Genomic DNA, 10541 nt, shown 5'->3' on the forward strand with positions numbered 1-10541 from the left:
AGAGAACTGAGAATTTACAGGGTCCAAACACTCCTAAGAGCAGCTGTAATCTCTTGGCACTCTATGGAATAGGAACTTGAAATATTGGAAAGGACTCCTTACCTTGCAAAAGCTGCCTGAAGAAACAGGCATGAAAATCAATTTTTATTGTGTTTGCTACCATTGGCAGGTGTGTTCACACTAGGAAACATTCCTAGTTTGGATTAATTCCCTAAGAATTCATATCACAGCTTTCATAGAAATAATTTATAAAGGGAAAAATATTTTTACTTGCATACAAAGTACACCACAGCTTTTAGGAAATGCAGAGAAGGGCTGAAGTTGGAGATGACACAGTGGGGTGGGGACAGGGGGTTTGTCTGTGCCACTGGAAATGCCACTCACGTAGTCCCAGACACATGTTGTGTCAGTGAATACACTGATAAACATTTAGTCTAAACACAGCTAAAACAAATTACTGTTGTCTTGCTCAGTTCATAAATAATTCTGCTATTTACTTCTCACCAAGTACTTAAAGAATACAAAGCAGGGTGTGGGCAAAGACATCTCCCATCCCTGGGAAGAGTAAATGAGATACTTGGCATAAATGGAATAAAAGGGGACCATGGTGGGGATGGACATTAAATAACTTCACAAACAAGTGGCTTAAAGGAAGAGAAGAGTTGGGAACAGATAAAACAGTCCAAAAGTCAACAAAAGGAGTCGAGAAGGGCACAGCTGGGTGGGGTGTGAATCCAGAGGGGTGGGAGAGTAGAATGAAGAGCTGGAGGAATAAATTCCAAGCTTAAATCCATGAATTCCTTCTGTTTGTGAGTGCTGCTGGAGCTGCTCAGAGATGGCAACACCTTCCTGCGAGGGCAGCAGCTCAAAGCCCCGTTTGCAGTCGGTTTTTACCGCGGAGATTTTAGCAGTGACTCCAGAGCAGGCTGCACCTCTGAGGAGAGGTGGGAGAGAATCAAAGATAGCACTGGAGTTGTGCTGGATGGTGAAGGACTGCTGAAGCATCAGTGATGTAAGCAAGCAATTTGGGAAAGGAAAAGAGGACAGATTTCCTTAAATACAGAGGGACTAGCTTTCAAAAGCACAGGGATGTGATTCCCAGCCAAAAAAATGTGTTTCAAATGAGCTCTCAGCCTGCCCAGGTAAATAACTGCAGGCACCACAGCAGAAGCACCTTGTTACCGTGCTGAGGCAGCGTCTGCTTCATTCCTAATCACAATTAATCGTGTGCTGAGATCAAAACTAAGCTGGGCTTTCATCAGCAGCCTCCAGTGCACTATCATCTTCTGTAATCTCTGACATAGAGAGAAAAATAGTGCAGCAGCCTGAAAAGTGTCAGATCCAGGCAGAGTAGCTTATGTAGCCTGATACAGAGTGTTGTCTCTGGTTATAACTATTTCTACTCCATTATCTCCTTAATTGTCACTCACAGGCCACCAGAGGAGTGGCTTGTTTGAAGTGGCCAGCAAGACAAAACCCCTGCATTGATTTATAGTATTAAGAATTACTTTGAAAGCAATCTGAAGAGTTGGTATCTGACCTCCAGTGTGCTGGGGGTAAGAAAAGGGAATTTTTCAGTGATGGTGAACGGGATTCTGCCATTGGTACACATTGTCACACACTCACCTTCTGCTCATCTGAGAACAAGAAAAATCACACCTATCTGTATCTTTATATCTCAGCAGCAGTTTATATGAAGTGGCTAAAGAGAGAATCCTACAAATCAGAATGATGTGGCACAAAGGGCTCCCCTTCCCTGGGGGCAGAGGAGGGGAAGTGACTTCCAAGAGTTGTTTCATTCCCAGACTCCTCAGAACAGACCATGACACTTTCCAGCACCTAATTCTTACCAGCCCATAAAAAACAAATCCCCTCCCCGAGGGGAAAGCTGATAAAACTTCATTCTGACTTTTCTGCATTATTTATGGGTCATATCAGCAGAAAGTTACACTTGGTAGGGAGAGCTTCATCTCCCTGTAAGATTTTTAAACTTTTGGGGAGCATTCATAGACTTCAGGTGCTACCAAAAAAGCTCTTCTTGATGAGAAATTTTTACTTTCCTATGAAAGTTTCTCCTAACAGAAATTTAAAAAAACTCTATAAAACAACATTTTTCCCTGAGGAAAAATTATTTGAGATCGTTTAATTCAGAAATAGGCAGGTAAATAAAGAGATTTTTCTGAGTTGAAATAACTTATTCTATAACTTATATTTGACTTTCAGTGGTCACTACAGTAGCTGAAACTTTTTGTGGAAGGTGATGAATGTATTAAAGCTTGGGTTTTATGATATTTTGGATCCCCTTGGCACAGGAATTAGGAAGTGCAGACAAACAGAAATTAAATTAGGCCTGTCCTTCTTCGCTCCTGAATGCCCAAGGAAATGGTGTGGCACAGCTCAGGAGAGCCATTTACAGACTAGAAAGACAGAAACAAGCACAGCAGAAACATTCTGTGTGTGTCAAGGATGGGTTTCACCTTGTCCCTGGCAGATTTCCCTCTCTCACACCCCAAACCCCAGAGCACTCACCCTGCTCACAACTCCTCCATGCCGGCGTGGACGGATCCGGGCGGCGAAAATCAAACCGACAACATCCAAAACTCATCTGCCAAAGGAGCCAAACCACATTCAGGCTCCAGCCTATCCTAAAAACAACACAAACCCACCCTGCTCCAGGCAGCAGGTGTGCTCAGCTGGGAGGCAGAGCAGGGAAGCGCGGCCGGCCGGGGTTTGCTCCATCTGAAATTAGGGAGCAGGGAGAAACTGGCCAGGCAACAACTCCTGACTTCAGAGCTGCCAGAGTGGGATGACACACAGGCAGTAATTACACACTGAGTGTTAGCAAAGCTGGCTTGCTCACAGGTGACTTCATGGCAGCAGTGGGGTATCTCAGAGGATCAGTGCCCTGCAGTTTGCACGGGAGGACGGTGATGCAGCTGCGTTTGGGTTGTAAATGACACCTTTGTGTCATGCTCAGTTTATTACACAGCATGGACCTCCTCAGAAGGCAGAAAGCAAAAACAAGGAAATGATCCTAAGTGCTCCAGCAAGCAAAAATTTTTTGCTGTTACTTCAAAAATTTACAAACTCCATTAGAAAATGTTCTACTTTCACAGTGCTGTCAGGGTGGTGGGTGTATTTAAATTTTTCCCTACCTGTAAAAGTTTTTAATGACTATTAAAACACAACCAGTTGTGTTTCACATCCCTGTGATAGGTAATGGCTTTTCTCAGCTTTGCTGCTTTGGGGCTGTTGAGCAATGGTGAATGCAGAATTCTGGTCTGGGACATACCAGAAGAGTGACCGTAAGTTCCTCTGCTCTTTTTATAGAATCTCTGCATTATCACCAGAAATAGGATGTGAAAAACTCCCATGTCTTTGCAGTCAGACTTGCAAGGTGTATTTACAGCTCCTGGTCTTGACTTAATTATTAGATAGGAATTTAAGAGGAACTATGTAGGCAGCAAAACAGGAATCTTCTTTCAGCTTTAGAGAAGGGCAAAAAAAAAGCCAAGTTTGGGTGGTGTTTTTTGGTAGGAGGCAGCTCAAAATTTGGAAGTAAAACCAAAATATCTTTGGATACTACAACACAGACATTTTAATCCAAAAACTATGGCATTAAAATACATCTACAAACTTAAGGTAAGCTCCTCCTGTCCATAAAGTATCTTTAAAAACAGGTCTGCTGGGTGTTACATTTGCCTCAGACCTTGTGTGAAATGCCAGGAGCAGTGCACAGTTCCTGTCATGAATCAGGAGCTGCGTGGGGAGAGGGGCTGTGCCCAGGCTGGTTGGATTTGGCTCTGGGGATCCCTTTGGTTGGAGGTGCTGAGCACACATCCAGCTCTGCCTGCCACAAATTCCTGCTCTGCTCCAAACCCTGTGCCAGGAAATGTTGTTCACATCCTGCCAAACACCTGAGCTGAACTGTGACAAGCCAGAGGCAGCTGCTTTGATGGTCTTTTAGCTGCTGGTGTGAGGACCTGGGATAAGGACTGGATCCTGCCATCCCCTCCTGCCTGGCAGAGCACCAGCTTGGCTCTCAACACAAGCTGTGAGAAACTCCTTAATTGAAGTCAATCTGAGGATGGAAATAGGCAAAGCCACATGAAATTTGGGTGAAGGTGCATTTGAGGATTCTTGCTTTACCTCTGATCAACCACAGGAACAGAAATCCTTTTGCTAAGGAGAGAAAATGTGTTTGGCAGCAGGCAGGACTTTGAATTTAGAAAGCACCCAGATCTGTGTGATTTAGCAGAACACAGGACCTAGCAGCAAGGTCTATTTATACTGTTGTGGCAGCTATCCAGAGAGGGAAAACTGGGACAAGCTGCAGGAGAGGCAGAGCCCTGCTGTCAGCCTGCCCATGGAGAGGTGCAGGAACAGCTCTCACACAGCTCCACTGCATCCTGCCTGCTCTGGGAACAGCTGCTCCTGCACTGCCAGGGCAGCCTCCAGCCCCTGAGCCCTTTCCTGGGCAGCTCTCAGATTCAGGGAGCAGGAGCCCTGCCTGGCTGAACTCCCTGAAAACAGAATTTTGGGTTGCTGTGAGCCTGAGCTGCTTGTGAGGATAGACTAGTCAGTCACATCTGTGCAAACATTTTCTTTCAGTTTTAATCATTAACCTGCTCAGCCTTTTTGTTCCTTGCTCCACCCTGGTGTTTCTGACAAGGGCAGCATTTTTCAGGAGCCATGGAGGGTTTTGCAAGAGGCTCTGTCATGACCATGACCATTTTATAGTTTTACAGCAGTCACCAGCTGCTTCAGCTACTGAAGAGATGCCAGAAGGGTCAAGAACATTAATAAGATGGATCTCCTATTCAAAATTACTTGAAAATTTCAGCTTTGGACAGTGTGTGCAGCACAAATAAGCAGCAGAAGCCCTATGTGGCATTATTTTGTTTTCCTAGCAAGTGTTAGGCTCAGTAGAAACCAAAATGAACAAGATGAAGGAAACCCCAGCTGGGAGAGAATGAGCATTGGAGATTTTCCATCTGACATCAGCAAGTCAAAGCTGCATTTGCTCTTCTGCTGATACAGGACAGTATCCCAGGCAAGCTCACATTAGAAATTATTCATATTTTATATTTAATTCTGTGATTTTCAGTACCTCAACAGAGTCACTAAGGGGAAAAGCCACTACCTAAGTGCATTTTTTACCTTGGGTAACATCAAGAATAATTGTAAATTACTTATTGTCATCATTCTATTCCCCAAACTCCTTAAAAATAATGAGAAATATGAGAATAAAACCACTGAGCATACCAGTAGCAGCCCCCTTCCCCTGAGCATAGTGTTTAATTGATTCACAGGAGTCCTCCAGAATTCTTCTCTGTCCCTCTCCTCACTCCTCCCCTTGGAATTAAACTTGTCCTGGGATCACCTCGGTGTGCTGGTACACAAAGAGCTTTTCACACCTCTCCAGACAACTGAGTAGCACTTGCAAATATTTATACATTATGCTCATAAATTGCAAGATAAGAGGCTGCTCTATGCAGCTGAGCAACAGGAAAATGAATTAGCCTGTAAGTGTGTGACTATCACCTACCAGGAGACAGCCCTGTGGGAAATCATTCCAGGAAAATATTAGGATGTCACTTACCAGTTGGTGCAGTCTGGGCTGCAGGGACAAGTCCCAGCTCTTTAGCTGTGATGTATTTTTGCATGGAGATCTGATTCCCAAAGATCCCTCCCAGAAAAGAACAGTCCCATGCACAAGGGGATGGAGTAGGTCTGTTGGAGCCTCCATCACAAATATATTCCCTGCAACTGTGGCACTGTGCAGTTTATTCTTTCTGCTTGGGCAAAAAAATTGTTATCTTAATTATTTCCTATTTTTCCAAACTACACTTCCTGCACTCAATTCCAGCTGCTGCCCTGAGAGTCCTGCCCAGCACAGGGAGAGCTCCACTCATGACACTCCTCAGTCTGTTCTCTGCTGTTGCCTTCATTTCTGCAGCAGGGAAAAGGAATATTTTTATTCTGCATTTGAGCAGTGCCCTGCTGCATCCTAGCTAGGGTTCACAATAAGAGGACAGAAAAGCAGAGAAAAGCCTGATCCTGTCTCTCAGGTTCTAGCCACAACCAAAAATGCCAAAGCTGCCTCCCTTCCTCCCTTATTCTCCCCTCTCCCCACCTGACAGAGTCCTCACTTCCACCTGGGTCTCCCTAACTCCCACATCTGACAATTCCCTCTGCAGGGATGGGCTCAGTCATGATTAAGTTGAAATAAGTGCAGTAAAAATCCACTTTATAAGTGGCATCAATATCAGACTTCAGGACACAGTTATCTCTCCTGGCAAAGTGTCAGGGCTACCTAAGCATGATAAGCAATGGGAATAATGGGTTTGTTGCTTTTTCCCAGTGTGTTTTCCTGCTTTTGTGCTGTTCTCAGTGTCCCCTGCCACTCCTGAGCCCAAACCCACCGAGTCCTTTCCCAGCCTCACTGCACAGATGGGCAGGGCCAGATGTGCAGGGTGGTGGCTGCTCCTCTTGTCCCTGTCCCTGAGCTTGTCCTGCTGCTGCTGTGGCTCACAGGCTGGGCACAGCCAGGGGGGAGGCTCACAAGGCCATGAAAACTTCGGAGGAAAAAATAAAATCAGTTTTAAGAGCAGGAGAGAGGCACCTTTACCTGAATTGGCTCTTGGCTGAGGGAGCCAAATCTCCTGGGTGACACATCCCAAAGCTCAGACCTCTCCTGGCTGCTGAGCCTCACACTCCCAACTAGGTCAGGGTTGTTCTGCAGCTGTTTCAGGCTCAGTTTGGGACTCTTCAGTTGTGGTGAAGTTTCTGGTAATGCTGAGCAGTGCTGGGGAATGAGGCAACATGAAAATGCCTCAAGGAATCCACATGAGGAAAGCATGGCCCCACCTAAATGCTGCATTTTTTTTGGCTCGAGTTTGTGCTGCCACTGCTTGACTCAAGTAGTTTTTGGAGGGTGAGCACCATAACTGGGGAGGAACTTTCATGTTGTAAGAAATTCAGGTAGAACTAATGGTTCAGTCATTTGATTTTAAAAAACATCAAACTTCCCTTTTTAGAATGGAGATATTTTTATCTGCCTCATCCATCTAAATCCAGAGAATGGTTCATTTCCATTCCCTCTCCAAAGATCTGTCTAGACCTGTAAAAAACATGAGGGGAACAAAAATTCACCCACTATCAGGCCTTACACTGAGAGCTAAACTTTCTATCAGCTGCAGCAGCACATGAAGTGCTCAGGAGCTGTAACAAACCTTCCACTTTTTGTCAAGTTCTTCCTGGCAAATAAATGAAGCAGAATTGAAGGTGAACATACACCAGTTGAAATAAACCCTCAGGTGCTTTGGGTCCCTGAAACAAGAGCTCTAAAACCTGCAGTCAGGAGGGCACTGGATAAATCTGCATCCATGGGCTGGTGTTTGAAACTTCCAGAGATTCCAAAGGGAATTCTTTGGGTGGACATGTATCATATGTGCCCCACTATCTTTTCAGGATGTATTTTCCCTGCCTCAGTTTCAACTCATTATTCTAATTAAAATCTCTTTGAGTATGCAAATCATCTCCTCTCTCAGTTTTCAGTTCTTTGGTGCATATTTCAAAAACATTTATTTCTATCTGTCCTTGCAAATCATCCTCCAGAGAAAACTTTACCTATTTCCAGCCCTAAACTCCTGTATCTGGTGATGAGGGATGTTGTGTTCCTTGTGTGCTCCTCTTTGCCCATGAAACACTCCAGGCTTTCCCCCTGTGACTAACAGGAACTGAGGCTCCCTTTTCCCTGGCTGGTTCATTATCCGCATTCTCCTGTGGAAAAAGAGGAACTGCCTGGGTGAAACCTCCTCTGTCAGCTTGGAAAGAAGTGACTTGGACTTGGTGACATGGCTGGAAACTGCTCTTTCTGGCCCAGTGAGTCGGACACTTCCTCCAGTTCCTGTAATTGGGAGCTGCTCCTGCTGCCTGACACGGCAATTCCACCTTTCATACCAGCATGCAGGTGACTAAAATGTTGATTTTAGAGGCTGATTATAGCAGTGACTGAGGAGCACAGCTCTGGGTGATGATGGAGCCTGAAAAACCTCGATGATCCTGTGAATGTTGGCGTCTCCTTGTGCCCACTCATGCCCTGCACATGGAAACTGGGAATGTTAATAATGGAGATGGAGCCACAGCATCACTAACAGCAGGAGGAGAGAAGTCCAGTGAGCTCAGCTGCTTGATTTCTCCTCCTTCCCTGAGAAATAAGTGCTCCCCACCACATGTTTGGAAGATTAACATCTGCTGTAGGAAAAACTGGGTCCATGTTTGGAAAAAGTAATCCCAGCCTGCATGGTGAGGGTGATGGGAAGCACTTCAGAGCCCTAGAACCACATCAAGAAGAGCCAGGGTGTCTGTGCTGCATCTGGCAGCATCAATTAAATCCTCTTCCTCCCCAGGCCTGGTAAATCCTTGCCTGTGCCCAGTGGAGCACACATGGACACTTGTAAGGAGCATCTTTCACTGCAAGAGGGTTCTCTCAAATACCCAAGACACTGCCTGATCCCCAGCTTGCCTGGGATTTTTAATGGAAATTTTTGGAGTTTGGAAGATTTACCCCAAGACTTTGAACAAAAACACTGTAAAATTCCTGTTGATGGGATTCTGAAAACTTCAAGCCTCAGAAGCTGAGTGCAGTGGCTTTATCCCTTAAAGCTGTGGGGTTGGCAGGATCCCCTGTGTTTGTAGCACAGCAGCACCTGCTGAGCACACACCTTGTGGGGTTTGGATATTGAATATCTGAGTACTGAGGCCTCCAGGCCACAGAAGAGTGACAGAATGAGCTGGTGTTCAGCAGATAAATCTGCCTGTGTGCCATTAATGTGAGCAGAGGCAGCAAAGCAGGACAGTGGCATCAGAGGAAGAGAGGCTGTCCTGGGGCCAGGGGAACAGCAGCACCACACATGGTGTGGAGGTCCCTAAAAGCTGCCTCAGGAGGGATTAACATTCATGTTTCATTAGGACAGGGGCTATCCAGAGTCCAGTGCAGCTGTGGCAGAGGCCACATGAACAACAGGATGTGTGGCTCCAAGGTTTTCAGGCAGGGTGTGTGATTTTCTCAATAATTCAGGAATTCCTGCAGTTTGAAAGGCACAGCTCAGTTTTCATGGCTAACTTGACCAGTTTCATTTCAGGTTTGGAAATGCTGTCAATACTGAGATTGTGTTTTTGTTTTTCCAGGTGTTCATGGATCCCTTCTCACCTCCCTGGGGAGCTCAGCCCAGCTCACCCCTTCCTGCCATCTCCATCCCACACACTTTGGCAGTCAGTGCTAATTACAGCTGTCACCCTCTGATGGGAGGTGAACACACCAACACCCTCCAGTTCTCTTGCTCCAGTTCCACTGTGGTTATTGGGAGCTGGGGGTTATATATAAATATATTTATATACAGTTGTCCAACCTGATCATCTCCTATTAAGTGTAGACACAATTAATGTAATTAATAACTGGGAGAAGACAGATTTTTACCACCTACAAACCTCAAAAACCAGCACAGGAGCCATGTGCTGCTTCTAACCTTGTTCAGTGTGAAATAATTACAGGAATTTCAAACTAAAAGACTTTATCAAGACCTGCAAAATATGTCAAGGTGAGCAGAACCTCCACAAAACAACCCAAATAAAGAGCATTTACTGCAAGGCCATGCTCCTCCTCAGTGGAGGAGTCAGAAAGGTGCTGGTCCTGGCAGAACTATTCCTAAAGGACAAACACTTCCTGAGCTGGAGTCACTGCCAAACTGAACCTCCCCATCTGTGGGAAATAAATCTGTGCCCATTGCAGGAACTGAAGTGATGATTTAGCTGGAAATTCTGAGAGCTTGGTAATAACTCTCTCTAAAAGAGTGGGATAATTTTGTTTGCTTCCCAGAGAAGATTAAGGGATTTTAGAAATGCAACCAAAACCCCACCAGCACCACCCCATCCCACAAATACAGGGCATTTATGTCCTTAACCACAACATCATTCTGATGTATGTTTTCAGCCTGTATTTCAGCATTTCTGGTTTTAAGAAGCCTTTTGCAGTCTTTGTGTTCTTTTAGGAGCAGGAAGGACAGGAAGGCAGAGGTGTAGGATGTGTTCAGCTCACACAGGGCAGTAATCAATCCTTCTGGACAGGCTCTTGATGTAAATCAGGGTGGACTTTAAGCAATGGATTAGATCTCTGCCCAGACTGATAATTATGAAAAATGGATTCCTCCCAGGGAAAACAGAAAACTCATGAATGTTTTCCAGCTATATCATAATCCTGGTGTCCTTCCAAACATAAATTTGCTGTGGCACACAAAGCATGGAGACAACCAACTGTGTTTTTCTGGTCAGCTCCTTTCTATGTTTATTCTTGGTAGTTTAAATAAGAAATTATTTCACTGTCTCAGCTTGTCTGGCCTACTCAGCTGTGCTTGATTTACATGTGGATTGCCTCTTGCCATGTTCAGAATGGAGCATAATGAAACCTTGAGTGGCTACCAAGGGTTTAGAGATATGAAACTGAACACACCTACTTTAAACACCTTCTGTGGCTTCCT

This window comes from Catharus ustulatus, chromosome 22 (genome assembly GCF_009819885.2).
Source record: "Catharus ustulatus isolate bCatUst1 chromosome 22, bCatUst1.pri.v2, whole genome shotgun sequence".
Lineage (NCBI taxonomy): Eukaryota > Metazoa > Chordata > Aves > Passeriformes > Turdidae > Catharus > Catharus ustulatus.